The 16,042-nt window shown below is 42.3% G+C and overlaps 1 protein-coding gene across 27 annotated transcripts in view; it reads right to left on the reverse strand.

Moving 5' to 3' along the window:
- QTMAN (queuosine-tRNA mannosyltransferase) overlaps positions 1–16,042 on the reverse strand; it is a 294,835-nt gene that overhangs the window by 59,044 nt on the left and 219,749 nt on the right. The gene's annotated exons all lie outside the window — the stretch shown is intronic.

Genomic DNA, 16,042 nt, shown 5'->3' on the forward strand with positions numbered 1-16,042 from the left:
GAGCCCAGTGAAGCCCCTCAAGGAAAGGAAGATAAAAGAAAAAGGCTAAAACAAAATTAAAAGCAGAAACAGATTTGAAAAGCCTTGGAAAACAAAGAATTATTTGCGGGACACTGAAAGGATAGTAATGAGGATGCCAGGCAGGCCTTTGGGGGAAGGGCATTCCACAATGGGGGGCCACCACTGAAAAGGTCTTCTCACTAGCAGCCACCAAGCACATCTCATATAGTAGCGGCACCTAGAGGAGGGCCTCTGAGGAAGATCTCAAAGTTTGGATGGGTATATATGGGAAGAGGTGATCCTGCAGGTACCCTGGCCCCAAGACATAAAAAACCTTCAAGATCAAGACCAGCACTTTGAATCAGGCCTCAAAACAGTCTGGAAGGCTGTGGAGATGATAAAGCACTGGCATGATGAAGCACTGGTGTAATATGTTTGTCTTGCACATACCTTTCACTTTGAGCCAACAGAGACTATGCCAGCAGCAAACAGTATTTGGGGTGCAATGAACTCGGGGCTGATGGCATTTCTTTTGTATAGTGCTTCCTTAGTGCTCAAGATGTAACCAATAATTATATGTGGACTAAGATGGTGTAAAGAAGAGAAGTAGAAGCAACAAAGAAATGGAGAGGAGAGGCAAAGAAAATGAGAACAGTGTGTGTGTGTGTGTGTGTGTGTGTGTGTACAGATAGGTACTAATATAGATATTCAGATTATATCTATATGCTACTTGCCAAGACCACATAGAAGAGCAAAGAGATACTTCCTGAGGATCAAGGCAAGTCATTTTGGTTGCCAGCAAACCTCACATCATAGGAAGCTTGAGAAAAATAAACCCGAGTGTTTCCAAAACAATATGACCATCCAACATGATCAGACTTGGCCTAAAGAACAAATTGAGCATGCTCAGATTCAGTATTGGCCCACATTGTTTCAGCCCAGGAAGCAACTCACAGTTGACAAGGGGGAGAGAGGAAATGCCTGGTGAAGCAGGAAGTAACACAGACACGGGGGGTACCTGCAGAGGAAAAGCAGGCTTTCCAGGCCTCTGGAGTGTTTCTCCTTACTCACTAGTAAAACTCCATAATGTGTAGTCATCAAGATGGGCTGGGAAGGTTCCTTGAGGTAGGTAAATATAATGAAGTTTATGAAACACCAGCAGCTAGGCCGCATTTTCTTTAGGAGTACATAGTCTTGCAAGAACAGCACAGAGGCAGCCATTCCAAGCAAAAGGCTGAGGGACTTCCCATACAGCAATCTATTAATGACAGTGTATGCATGATGGCTGGCATGTGTGTGCAACATTTCATGGGTCTCTAGTAGTGTCTACTGCTATTTCAGATGTAAGTCTGAGATACAATAATTTAGAGGCAAATGTAAAAGTCATGGATATATTGACCAAAGCAAATAAATATCTATGGGGTAAATTTGTAATGCTTCAAACAGATTTATTTATTACATGTCTATACCACCCAATAGCTGGAGCTCTCTGGGTGGTTCACATGAATATGACTGCATTCATACTTAGAACACAATCCTTGCCCACACACAAGAGGTTCTCCGTAGGGCTCAACGGAGCCCCATTTCTTCTCTATCCTATGGTGGGCATGCATGGGCACAAGCAGGGTGTCCTGCCAGTCCAGGGAATGAAAGGTCCTATATTCCCATCTAGCTCAGTCAAGTTACACGAGCTCTGAATCCTAGGCATCACTGGGGTGGGAGGGATCATTGCACTCTTACATGGGAGAGGATCCTGCCTTTTGGATCTTTCATTCTGGGGCAACCAGTTTCCACTTTTCAGAGGGATTGAGAAAGGCATATCTGAATACTCAAGACTCTTGGTCTTAAGAAAATATATGATATGGGAAAGACCTAAAGTTTTTGAGAAGACAATAGTGAAATATAAAGAAGGAGAATATAATTCTTTTTGAGACTCTCAGATTCTCAGTTAGAATAGAAAATGCTGAAAAAACAGTAAATAAAAGGAGCGCTTTGCTAAGTCATTTGCGACTTATAAAAGTTAAAATGCCTGCTTGGTGATCTTAATAAAACTTGTGGCAAATGTATCTAAGATTTCCAGAAACCAAAACCCACATCCCAAAGAACAAAACAACATATTGTGCTGCTAAACCTGCGAGATAGCTTTCTGTAAACAAGGTATTTACCATCAACAACATGAATTTAGTTCTTCAAAATTTCAGTTTCTGAAGGTCAGATAACTATATAACTGCTTAATAGAGAGAATCAAAGTGGTACCTCTGAATATCTCGAAGCTCTGATGGGCTTACATTCTGCTCCTTAGGTGAGGTATTAGCAAAGCTTATTTATTTTCATTTCCAAGGCTTTTATTGCCCATTCCCTCTGGTAAAGCTGATTTCCATGATGATTCCCTTCTTAATTTTAATACCCCTTTTACTCATCATATAGACATAAGAATTTCCCCTAAAATAATGAAACCCTTCCAAAGGAAATGAAGACAACCAAAAGGAGGGTGGGGGAGGGGAGGTCAGCAAAAGCTTACTTTTCAATTAATTGATCCTCTGTCATATGCAGACATGAAATATTTTTTATATGCAGGGAAAATAAGGTTAATTAACATAAAAACCCTTCACTCGCCGAGGTGTTGAATTCTGTATTTTATCCATGCTGCTGCAAGCGCCTTGATTTCCCAGTAATGACCTAGTTCTCCTAATGAGTAACATTAACCCCTGGCTGTAGCTGTCCAGGACTTAATTGTCAACTGGAGCTGAAATAGGAGAGTTTGCCGATCAGCAGGTATGTGGTATATTAACTCATGTCATTTCAGAACCTAATAAATAAATCTGTTGCTAAGGCAACAGGAACATCAGCTGTATCACTTTTTTGTGCTTTATAAAAGAAACTGCCTTTCAACACCAAGCTTTTAAAAAGGAAATTAACTATATGTAACCATAATTAGAAGAAACATCATTTCTCATCTTAGAAACATATCTACATTAATGAGAAAAGACACTGAAAAAGGGGGGGAAAACTGCTTTCTACTATTATCAGGGTAACTGAAATGATTCCCCCCTCAAGTGAGGGAATGCAATTTGAGACACACACATTCGAATGAGAGCAGATCACAAAACAGTGTAGTACTTAGAATGTGCTACATATCAGTAAGTAAGCCCATTTACCTCAGTACGGCTTACTTTCCAAGTAAACATGTACAGGGTTAGGCTGTTTGTGTTTCTGAGATATACAACAACATTGTTGCATAAATAACTGATGCTAAACGAGCATAACATTGGCAGTGCAAGACGGTGCATATAAAATGGGAGCAATGTAAGAGTAATATCTGCCACAAATCTGAATTAGATCAGAATTATTCCTCTGTCTGCAATGTTACTAATGGAACCAAAAGATTAAAAACAAAACAAAACCACTCCCTTTGCAAACAAAACATTTTAGCATTAGGCACCATTAACACTGGTTTGGTTGTCTATCGTCATGGTTGCTTACACACTGGGGTCTGGGGCACTGTAAAGGCTTCAACCCATGTGGTTCATTTCTCAGCACACACTGCCTGCTATGCAACCTTCCTTTTGTAGAAGGGAAGTTGGCAGAAACCAACAACAGCAGCTCCTCTTCTGTGGACACAGGTGAGGCCAATGCACTACAAAAGAGCTGCCTAGCCCCCTGGTCTTCATATCAACCCAGGCAAGTGTGGGAGCAACCACACCAGTTGGGGCACATGTAAAGGGGATCTTAGGATGCAATCCTATGCATGTTTAGACAGAAAAGAGTCCTACAACAGCATGGCTGGCTAGGGAATGCTGGGAACTGTAGGACTCTTTTCTGTCTAAACATGCATAGGATTGCACCCTAAATCAGCAAATACAAGGTGTTTTATCCCTTCTTGCTCTGTTTATTATTACTACTGCATCTACATGAACTAGACTTTTCCTAGATGAGTAAGAGCGAGTGAAAATAGTCCCCACTCCCCTTACCCTCTTCATATCTATTCATACATAGGAACAGCAACTGAAAGAGACTGATTATTGGAAAACAGAGAAGGCAAGTGGGTGATGGTGACTCTTTAAGGGCACAATCCTAAATCCTACGCCTGTTTAGTCAGAAAAAAGTCCTACAACCTCCAGCATTCTTCAGCCAACCACTGCTGGCTGGAGGATGCTGGGTGATGTAGGACCTTTTTTTATCTAAACAGGCATAGGATGGTGCCCTAAATGGATAAAAGAGGCTGATTTTTTCAAAAAGAAGGCTGAATTGGGGGGGAATCTTCCCCCTAGTTTTTACTACATTAATAGTCATTTCCTTTGCACGTCTATAGAGCAAAATGATGGAGGGCTGGAAGACGGGCTTATGGAGAAAGTGGGGTGTGGCAGAGAGCTGCAAATGTAACTCATGATAGGAAGAGTTAGCCCAGGAGAAAAAAGGGAAAGAAGATAAGACTGACTTAGCAGGTCCTTGCCCCTCCAAAACATGGTTAGAAACTGGAGTTGGACATTCTCTCAAAGCACCAAGGGAGAACTCTACCAGGAAAGGTTCCAGGTGTCATGCAGAGGAGATGGGAAGAGATGTGCATGTTCCCTATGATGGCATGCATATTCTGTACACACTTAGAATACACAACGTACTTCCTTTGCAATAGACCCGGAGTGAATACAAACCATTAACATTCCATGTGATAAAAGTGGAAATAGCTTACTGCTTGATAAGGCCCCCAACCTTTACCACAAATTAGAATATGTGGTAGAAAGAAAAAAAATCACACCACATTTTCATTAATACAGATGCCACTTGGTTAAGTTGATTATCTCTGTTGGGCCTCAGCAGCAGCCACCTCCTCAATCGCTGCTTTGATAAAACATCTGTAATTGAAAAGCACTAGTTGCCTCCAGTATAATCCTGGAGCCATCAGGCTTTGAAATGGAATATTCAGCATTCAGTTTGGATCCGTAAGAATAGTAGTACACCCAGGAAGACAAAAATGCACCAAACTAAGACCCAACTCATATACACAGACATAGAATATGGCACTTGTCCTTTCTGCACTGTACCACTTCAGATTGTTTGAATGCTCCCCAACATAACTTGCTGCATGTGAAAAGGCAGCATGCCAAGGAGGAGGCCAAGTTAAAGTATTTCTCTATAGCAGTGATTTTAATGGTTAGGAACTGACTCTGTTTCCATGTAACGATAGCCCACGGGTTAAATAATCCATGAGCTGTCATTCATGAGTGGGAGAGAGCAGGCACACTGCCTGCAGTGCATCTGCCACTTCCACTTTTACTCAGCAGCCCACAAATTGCTCCTTCATAGGTTGCTGAGTGTCATGTATGAACCCACGCCACTGGGTTGTTTAGGGGCTAAACAACCCAGTGGTTAACCCGTGGCTTGTTGAAGGAGCCACTCGTGGGTTACTGAGTAAAAGGAGAAGTGGCTTTAACTCACCTGCTCATCCCCGACAGCCCAGGGGTTGTTTAACCCATGGGCTGTCGTTATTTGTGAACTGGCCCACAAGAAAGCTTCCAAATATATGATTCTCCTACCTGCTGTCTGAGGCGACCCATTCCAGAAAGGAGGTGATAAAGTTCTGAGGTAGCAAAGTTACCATGAGGTGATTTTAGGGCAGCACTTTTGCATGTTGACTATTCTGTTGAACTGTAGCATCTATGATGCCAGTGCAAACAGCTGAAAACAGAGCCCCAGCTCTCATAACATGAGGTTCTGTTCAGTCAGAATATACATTTCATTCTACCACATAAAATGGAAATGGCAGAATCACCTTATAGAGTCTTTCCATGGCAAAGGGTAACGTAAGATCAAACCACAAGGTTATATAATAATTAAGGGCCAAACTAAGTTTTATGACATCCACTCCTAGACACACGCTTGTCAAGATAATGGAGAATGCAGGACTACACACTAAAGGGGAGAATAAATGCACTGGAGTGAGGGCTGTTGCTTGCTTACTCTTCTGAGTTTCTTCCTGATTTTTAGGCTCCTCTGGAGTAAAAACAAACAAACATCAAACTTTTGAAGAGAGGAATGGTTAAGTACCCACCTATATCTGCTGATTTTGTCCTGCAAATGTCTCCACAAGTTCCCTCAGTGCTACTATAGCAAAAAGCAGGGATAGGAACTTTGGCTTTTTAAGTAAAACTTGAAAGGAAAATTAGAAGATTGAAAATGCAGTATATAACTTGGTTGCAGAAACAAGAGTCCTTTTGCACATGTCAGGCAAAGATTATGGCAAAAGGTTCATACTCACCTGCTCTACACCCACCACCACCGGCCTCCTCAGTCAGGCCCAGCTTGTTACCACAGATTAGTGTAACTGATACTATATGGTATGAATGCAGCCCAGCATATGTAGGCCTCAAATCGCATGATCTTACTACCTATTTTGCTAGGTCAGTTACACTTATGACCAAGATGTGAGGATGATCCTGGTAGACACAGAGCAAGGCCGATGGCTGCCCCAACAGTATCAATTGTTCCCACTTTGCCCCATGTGAAAAAAGGAGTCAAAGTAAGGCCAAGTCATTTTCTTGATTCGTGTTCCACATGTATGGAAATACAATGAAAACATTTCTTTGAATCCTAAAGAACTGTTCATAAGCTTTTATATTTCAAAAATCACAGAAGCCATATGCTTCATGTTGTTTTAAAGAAAACTTGCACAAAAGTTTTCATTATCAATTTGCCAATATATAAGAGAAGGGATGTCTTCTCTTGTATATTGGCAACCCCTTTCATTCTGGGTTTCATCCTGATGACTGAATCACGCTTGGTCGCCTTTAATGGATGACCTTTATTGAGAGAGGGACAGGGGGAGTGTAACCCTGTTAATTCTTCTCAATCGCTCATCAGCTTTTGATACCATTGACCACAGTATTCTCCTGGATTGACTCCATGGGATGGGTATCGGAGGTACTGTATTACAGTGGTTCCAGTCCTAACTGTGGGGCCGATTGCAGAGGGTAATATTGGGTGACCATTCCACAGCCCCTTGGCAATTGAGCCGCAGGATCTTGTCCCCAATGTTGTTGTTGTTCAGTCGTGTCCGACTCTTCGTGACCCCATGGACCATAGCACGCCAGGCCTTCCTGTCCTGCGCTCTCTCCCGGAGTGTGCTCAAGTTCATATTCATTGCATCGGTGATGCTATCTAGCCATCTCATCCTCTGTCGTCCCCTTCTCCTTTTGCCTTCAGTCTTTCCCAGCATCAGGGTCTTTTCCAGAGAGTTTTCTCTTCGCATTAGGTGGCCAAAATATTTGAGCTTCAGCTTCAGGATCTGTCCTTCCAATGAGCACTCAGGGTTGATTTCCTTTAGGATTGACTGATTTGACCTCCTTGCAGTCCAGGGGACTCGTAAGAGTCTTCTCCAGCACCAGTTCAAAAGCATCAATTCTTCGGCGCTCAGCCTTCCTTATAGTCCAGCTCTCACAGCCATACATTACTACTGGGAAAACCATAGCTTTGATTAGACGGACCTTTGTCGGCAAGGTGATGTCTTTGCTTCTTACTATGCTGTCTAGGTTTGCTATAGCTTTCCTCCCAAGGAGCAAGCGTCTTTTAATTTCATGGCTACAGTCACCGTCTGCGGTGATCTTGGAGCCCAAGAAAGTAAAATCTGTCACTGCTTCCATTTCTTCCCCTTCTATATGCCAGGAAGTGATGGGGCCAGATGCCATGATCTTCGTTTTTTTAATGTTGAGTTTCAAACCAGCTTTTGCACTCTCCTCTTTCACCCTCAACAAGAGGCTCTTTAGATCCTCTTCGCTTTCTGCCATTAGGGTGGTATCGTCTGCATACTGGAGGTTGTTGATAATTCTCCCGGCAATCTTAATTCCGACCTGTGATTCATCCAACCCGGCGTTTCTCATGATGTACTCTGCATATAAGTTAAATAAGCAGGGTGACAATATGCAGCCTTGTCGTAGTCCTTTCCCAATTTTGAACCAATCGGTTGTTCCATGTCTGGTTCTTACTGTTGCTTCTTGACCTTCGTACAGGTTTCTCAGGAGACAGGTAAGGTGGTCTGGTACTCCCATCACTTTAAGAATTTGCCACAGTTTGTTGTGATCCACACAATCAAAGGCTTTACTGCAGTCAATGAAGCAGAAATAGACGTTTTTCTGGAATTCTCTTGCTTTCTCCATGATCCAGCGAACGTTGGCGATTTGATCTCTAGTTCCTCTGCCTCTTCGAAACCCAGCTTGTACTTCCGGTAGTTCTCGGTTCACATAGTGCTGAAGCCTAGCTTGTAGGATTTTGAGCATCACCTTGCTGGCATGTGAAATGAGCGCAATTGTGCGGTAGTTTGAACACTCTTTGGCGTTGCCCTTCTTTGGAATTGGAATGTAAACTGACCTTTTCCAGTCTTGTGGCCACTGTTGAGTGTTCCAGATTTGTTGGCATATTGAGTGCAGCACTTTAACAGCATCATCTTTTAGGATTTTAAATAGCTCAGCTGGAATACTGTCATCTCCGCTAGCTCTGTTGTTACTAATGCTTCCTAAGGCCCACTTGACTTCACTCTCTAGGATGTGCGGCTCAAGTTCAGTGACCGCACTATCATGGCTATCAGGGACATTCAGATCTTTCCTGAATAGTTCTTCTGTGTATTCTTTCCACCTCTTCTGAATCTCATCTGCATCTGTTAGGTCCCTGCCTTCTTTGTCCTTTATCATGCCCATCTTTGCACAAAACGTTCCCTTGAGATCTCCAATTTTCTTGAAGAGATATCTAGTCTTTCCCATTCTGTTGTTTTCCTTGATTTCTTTACATTGTTCATTTAAAAAGGCCTTCTTGTCTCTCCTTGCTATTCTCTGGAAATCGGCATTCAGTTGGATATATCTTCTCCTTTCTCCCTTGCTTTTTGCTTCCCTTCTTTCCTCAGCTACTTGTAAAGCCTCATCAGACAGCCACTTGGCTTTCTTGCATTTCTTTTTCTTTAGGATGGATTGACTTGCTGCCTCCTGAACAATGTTACGGACCTCCGTCCATAGTTCCTCAGGCACTATGTCTATCAGGTCTAATCCCTGAAATCTATTCCTCACCTCCACTGTATATTCATAAGGGATATGATTGAGGTCATACCTGAATGGTTTAGTGGTTTTCCCGACGTTCTTCAATTTAAGCCGAAATTTTGCAACAAGAAGCTCATGATCTGAGCCACAGTCAGCTCCAGGTCTTGTTTTTACTGACAGTATAGAGCTTCTCCATCTTTGACTGCAAAGGACATAATCAATCTGACTTCGATATTGACCATCTGGTGATGTCCATGTGTAGAGTCGTCTCTTGTGCTGTTGGAAAAGAGTGTTTGCTATGATCAGCGTGTTCTCTTGGCAAAACTCTATTAGCTTTTGTCCTGCTTCATTTTGTACACCAAGGCCATGCTTGCCTGTTATCCCGGTGATTTCTTGATTTCCTACTTTAGCATTCCAATCCCCTATGATGAAGAGGACATCTTTTTTTGGTGTTAGTTCTAGAAGGTGTTGTAGGTCTTCATAGAACCTATCAACGTATGCTTCTTCGGCATCAGTGGTTGGGGCATAGACTTGAATTACTGTGATGTTGAATGGTTTGCCTTGGATTCGTACTGAGATCATTCTATCATTTTTAAGATTGTACCCCAGTACTGCTTTTCCCACCCTTTTGTTGACTATGAGTGCTACTCCATTTCTTCTAAGGGATTCTTGCCCACAGTAGTAGATATGATGTTCACCTGAATTAAATTCACCCATGCCTGTCCATTTTAGTTCGCTGATTGCCAGGATGTCGATGTTCAATCTTGCCATCTCATGTTTGACCACCTCCAGCTTACCTTGATTCATTGATCTGACATTCCAGGTTCCTAAACAATATTGTTCTTTACAGCATCGGACTTTCTTTTCACCACCAGACACATCCACAGCTGAGTGTCCTTTCGGCTTTGGCCCAGCTGCTTCACTCTTTCTGGTGCTACTTGGAAATACCCTCTGCTCTTCCCCAGTAGTGTACTGGACACCTTCCGACCTGAGGGTCTCATCTTCCAGCGTCATATCCTTTAGCCTTGTGATACGTTCCATGGGGTTTTCTTGGCAAGAATACTGGAGTGGGTTGCCATTTCCTTCTCCAGTGGACCACATTTTGTCAGAACTCTCTGCCATGACCTGTCCATCTTGGGTGGCCCTGCACGGCATAGCTTATGGCTTCACTGAGTTACGCAAGCCCCTTCGCCACAACAAGGCAGTGATCCATGAAGGGGTCCCCAATGTTATTTAAATATTTAGAAAGTTATTTATATGAAGCCACTGGGAGTGGTCATTAGGGGATTTGGAGCCACGTGCCATCAGTATGCTGATGACACACAGCTCTATATCCCTGTGACATCTGAATCAGGAGAGGCTGTGCAAGTACTGGGCCAGTGCCTGAACTCAGTAATGGGCTGCATGAGGACCAATAAACTGAAATCTGGCAAAACGGAAGCCCTGTAGGCGAGTATTTCCCAAGTCTGGGAGGTAGGCTCATTGCCTGTTCTGGATGGGGTTGCACTCCCTCTGAAAGATCAGGTCCGTAGTTTGGGGGTACTCCTAGATCCAGCACTGTAGCTGGAGGCCCAAGTGGCCGTGGCGGCTCAGAGTGTCTTTTACCAGCTTTGGCTGGTTCGCCGGCTACGGTCTCTCCTGGACAGGGATACCTTGGCCTCAGTGGGACAGGTGCTAGTCACCTCAAGGCTGGATTACTGCAATGCGCTCTATGTCGGGCTGCCCTTAAGGCTGCTCCAGAAGGTGAAGCTAGTGCAGAACGCAGCAGCTCGGCTGTTGCTGAGAGCTGCCCCTTTTCAGCATGTAACTCCTTTGCTGAGGGAACTGCACTGGCTGCCTATTTGCTACTGGGCCAGGTTTAAGGTTTTAGCACTTGTATACAAAACCCTAAACAACTCAGGACCAGAATACCTTCTCTCTTACCAACCTGCCTGGTCACTGAGGTCATCGGAGGGCTTGCTCCTGGTGGTTCCACATGGACCTATGGCCTGACTGGAGTCTACCATGAGAACAGCCTTCAGCATGGCGGCCCCTTTTCTTTGGAATTCTCTGCCCCTGGAGGTCAGACACCAACGCTGCGTTGTTTCCAACACCTCCTGAAAACAGCACTCCTCCAGGAAGCATTCCTTAGTTGACCAGTCACGGTTTCTATTGGCATTGTGTTTTTAAACAAGTGTAATTTTGATGTGGTGCTTTAATCTTTTTATGCTCTTACTGTTTTATCTTTTGTGTTTATCACTCCGAAATCTGTTCTAGATATGGAGCAGTATATAAATACTATAAACAAATAAAGAAATAAATTAAGTACAATTTACTTTGTCATGCTAATTAAGTCATGCTAATTAAGTACAAATGTAATTCTTTTGAATGGGATGATGGAGGAAGGAGTAGGGTTAATGGCTGTGCCCTTCATTTGCAAGTTGCATCCTGGAGATGCTCTAGCATGGTATGTTGAAAGGACAGCAAAAGGACAAACAATGGTCCAAACTATCTTATGTTATAAGCCCTTTATTATGTTACCCTGGAAGGCTCTGTTTGCCTTTGCTTGCTTTATTCAGGAGGAGAACACTCCTATCACCCCTAGACAGTGTCTGAGGGCCCATTGGCTAGTTCAGATTCCTGGATCTGAGGTCGGAGACAGTGCTCTGACCTTGGACCCAGGGGTCCAAGCTTCCCACCCTCTCCCGCTCGCAGCAGGTGCAGGGAGAACCACGCAAGCTACCTCTTTGGGCTCATAAAAGTGACCTCGGAGAGCAGGGAAAAGAGGTGGTTCTGTGGTGGGGAGAGGAGGGGACTGGGGAAGTAGGGATACGCACCACACACCCAGTCCTTCCTAGCCTCCTTCCCTTCCCCTCTGCAGAGCCCTAGCCAGATGAGCAAAAACGCCCATCTAGAAAAAATACAGAGTGGAAGAAGAGCGGAGGCAAAGAGGGCCTCCATTTTCCTCCTGCTCTGCATAAGACACCCGTCAGCCTCCAAGTTCAGAGGCTGACAGGCATCTGGACATAATTGTGCCCTTATTTATTTAATATCCCACCTTTCTGCCACAAAATGGTGCTCAGGAGAGCTAACAATAAAATACAGATTAAAAACAAAATCTTGCTTAAAACATAACATAAAAACAAACACATTTAAAACACAATAATAAAAGAAATAAACAGGGCCCAACCAATTAACCCCCCCTTCAGCAACAGACCTGAAGGAGATTAGGGGCCAACCTAACCTCCTTCAGCAGGGGGTTCCAGAGCCTGCGGGTTCCAAAATTTTATTTCAGTTGGCTCTTGGTTATAAATATAAAGTCCAGTTGGCCATATTCCCATTTTCTCATTAAATATGATTTTGGCATTTCAACTCTCCTGTAAGAGAAGATAATGTTCTGTTATCTGTTTTTACTTCATTGGTTCATCATAATGCTATTTCCTGCCTTATTTCAACCCTTGTACAGAGGTTGCTTCTTGACAATTTGGACTTTGGTAGGGGAGACATGGGCTAAATCTGCAACTTAACTTTGGGCTCCTATGGGGTCTCGACCAAGTAATTAATTCTCAAACCAGATCTCATCTTTAAAACTAAATAGGGAATAACAGAGACCTATTAACAGGCATCCTGAGAAGACTAATAATAATAAACATTAAAAAAGTGAATAACAGTATATATATTACCAAGAGCAGCAGCTACAATAACAACGGTTATAGTATGGTGCGCTAATTTTCCAGTGACAGTTTTCAAACCATGCATGTAGGGTCACTTAACCTGATATCTCTTATCACAGTGAATAAGTTGTGAAGTCCACGGTTCATATCTTCCTTCAACAACAAACTTACAAGGTGGCCTTAGGCAGACCATTGTTTTTTTCAGTCATTGTTTTCCCCCAGCAGCAACATAAGATCAGCCTTCCCATTAGTAACTTCTGTACAAACATTATGGCTTCCATTATGGGAGCACCACCATATAGCAGAGTTGGAACAGGGAGTAACAGCATATGCTGATATGAACTACTGTTTCTTCATTCCTAACGCTGTACTGTTAACTACTGCATCAGGGTGACAACATGGCTTTCCTTACAGAACTGTGGTAAGGACTGTTGAGATGATGATGATGATAATGATGCAGCAACACGTAGGGTTTTGCAATGCTCCCCATTGTGCTAAAACCTTCTTTAGGGTGCAACTTTGCTTAAGCTGGACCATGGCTGGTACTTCTACACTTTGACTCGGCTACGTCTCAGCAATGTTGCAAAGCCGCAAGTCACAGACCGGGTTCACATGACATGACAGCCCACTGGGACTTAATTACCTGCAGTGGCAGTTATGCCTGTGGGCACCCAGCTTGCTGTGTCATGCGAACCCAGACATCAGGGGTTGTTTTAAGATTAGACAACTCTCAAATAAGCCATGGTTTGTTTTAAGGTAAACTGACCCATGGTTGGCTGTCATGTTGTGCGAACCAGGTCATAAGTGCTGCAGTGACAGATGACTGATGCACCCAATTCCATATAGTTTGATGTTGGCACAAAAGACTATAGAATCAGGCCATTCATTTGCAATGAATTGAAGTTAGTGACTATTTGTTATTCAGGTATGGAAATATCACAGTTAAGTTATTTCTTCATTTTAAGAGGCATTCATAATTAGGTAAACTGGAAGTGCAGAATGTTTTTTAAAATCACTTAAAATAATCTTCCCTTTTAAAAATTAGAAGCGCATGCAATTTTCCACAGAAGTAATGCTAGTAAGGCATTCTTGTGCAGGAAAATGGTTGAAAGGATAATAGTGGTGAGAAAGTATAGCATCTTGAAAGAGTAACAGCACACTTTGACAATATCTTTACACAGCCCCTCCACATCCTCCTTATTACATCAATTACCAAAACCTGGTGTTTGTTTAATGAGATCATTCCAGGGCCTCAGAAGGGAATATTTCAATCTGCTAATGCCTGAATAAGGCACAGAAAACTGTTAGTCACTAATGCAGTGAGTGATTTGTGAGTGCCTGTGTGCGCGCATGTGTCTCAACCTACATCCCAATGGTTGCTTAGAGCCTATTGTGTTTACCTGTATGATCTGGGCCTCTCCACTGGTGCGCTTTCGCATGACCAAAGGTATCAGGATGTGAGACAAGCACCGAAAAAAAAATCTTAATTTACTAATTCATATTCATCAAATTATAAAGGGGGAAAAAACACCCTGCATTTTTATGAGCATATTTACATAAATCATTTGCTGGAGCATCCTAACACTAAATGGTCGAAGTCGAGCCCCTAACCATTTGCATACATGCTTCTTCCCCCGACATGAAAATATTGGCGTTTCAGATTTTCATTGAAAAGCCTGGCTGTGCTGGAACTCTAATGGGTTTAGAACAGTAAATTTTGAAGAAACTGATTGCTACCCCTGTAGCTAGTAAATGTCTGCTTAGACCCAGTGGCATTTGAAAAAAGTGTTTTATCATAAAATTATCCCAGCAGAGTCCATTCTGCAAGATAACATCATCATCATCACCATCACCATCAGTACTCCATGCAGGACCCAACAGCTCTGGCACAATATTGCCAGTCATTTATCTGTTGTCAGCACAGGTTACACACTGTAATCCTTGACTGCCTCGGAATTAGAATGTCTTTGATGTCCCCACAAGAGTTTTTTGCCCGAAGGCTTTACCAATGCTCGGCGGCTCAGTGTTTATTCCTCGTAATCTTCCTCTCATCTCCAGGCTAGCAGTGACAGATGGTTATGGGCACACAATAGTATTAAGAGTTTGATTTTTTTTTTTTTATGCTGTGCTCTCTGTACAACAAATAGCTATCAGACGCGGGCCAGAGAGCTGACATGGCTCGCTTAGGTAATGGCAAACAAACAGCTCGGGTTGATGCTTTCTGTCATTTTCCCTGCTAACCCTGCTTGTTTTCATTGTATACTCTCAAAGGTAAACTATATTAACCTTATAGACTGTTATTAAAAAGATATATCTATATGAGCATAAAGTGCCTTTTTTCCCCCTTTCTTTTCCTCACTCTTTTGATTATGAAAGTAATACTGCTGACATATTGAACAAATATCGAATGTCAACATAAATTTTTAGTATGTGATAATATTCCCCTTCATATAGCCGTGTGTCAGGCGGGAACCCGTGGATGATGCATAGCAGTAAATAACCCAAACAAAATTAGTTCTCTTGTCAGCTTCTACCTTGTATGTCCCCAGGCATCAGTAAAATTGACTGCACGCTAGATTTTCAAAATTAGCCCTAATGTTAGCTGTGTGTCTGGCAACCTCCAAGTTTCCAATGTTCTACTATATTACCCGTAAGGATGAATGTGTTACTTTTATATTTTGGCATTTGATCTTGCTGATGTGGCTTTTTCCTTCCCTTCACTTCTCCAAATTAAAAATAATTTAGCTTTAACAATAAGCATGTGCACAAACACAAGTCTGCATCTCTTTAAGCAACTAACTTTAGGCAATTAAATTAAATTAAACAAAACAAAACCCAAATATACACAGAAACAAAAGGAATTATTTAACTTAATATTGTTCATTTTATTAACTTAGCTTTGTGCTCCTTTATGCAAAATGCTGAATAATTAGGGGCAACGCTTTGTTTTACATTTAGCCTGCATTTTTACATGATACTTTGGGGGCGGGGGGGGGAGAGATTTTTAAAGGAAAATTTAGAATCATAACAGTTTCATCACTTATATTAATATGCACATTTTATCATGGAAAAAATGTACTCAGAACTATGGTGTCAGATTAGTGAACTTCACAGTCCTGGCTACAAGTGGAGATGCAATGAATATCTGTCATGAGTACATCAAATCATAAAAGAAAAAACCCCAATGAGAATATAGTATTTTCAAGCTAGCAGCAATAAACTATGATTAAAAATAAATGTAGCTCCCTGATAAAAGCTATACAAGAAGTGTGAAGTTGATTAAACAAATCCAAAGACAGCGTCCACATCGACTTCCAATCCGTAAATTTTATGTTCAGACATTTAGAGTCAAAGATGAAAATCCCTTTA

The sequence above is a fragment of the Heloderma suspectum genome, chromosome 1 (genome assembly GCF_057233095.1).
Source record: "Heloderma suspectum isolate Gila_16-S chromosome 1, 16-S_ref, whole genome shotgun sequence".
Taxonomy (NCBI): domain Eukaryota; kingdom Metazoa; phylum Chordata; class Lepidosauria; order Squamata; family Helodermatidae; genus Heloderma; species Heloderma suspectum.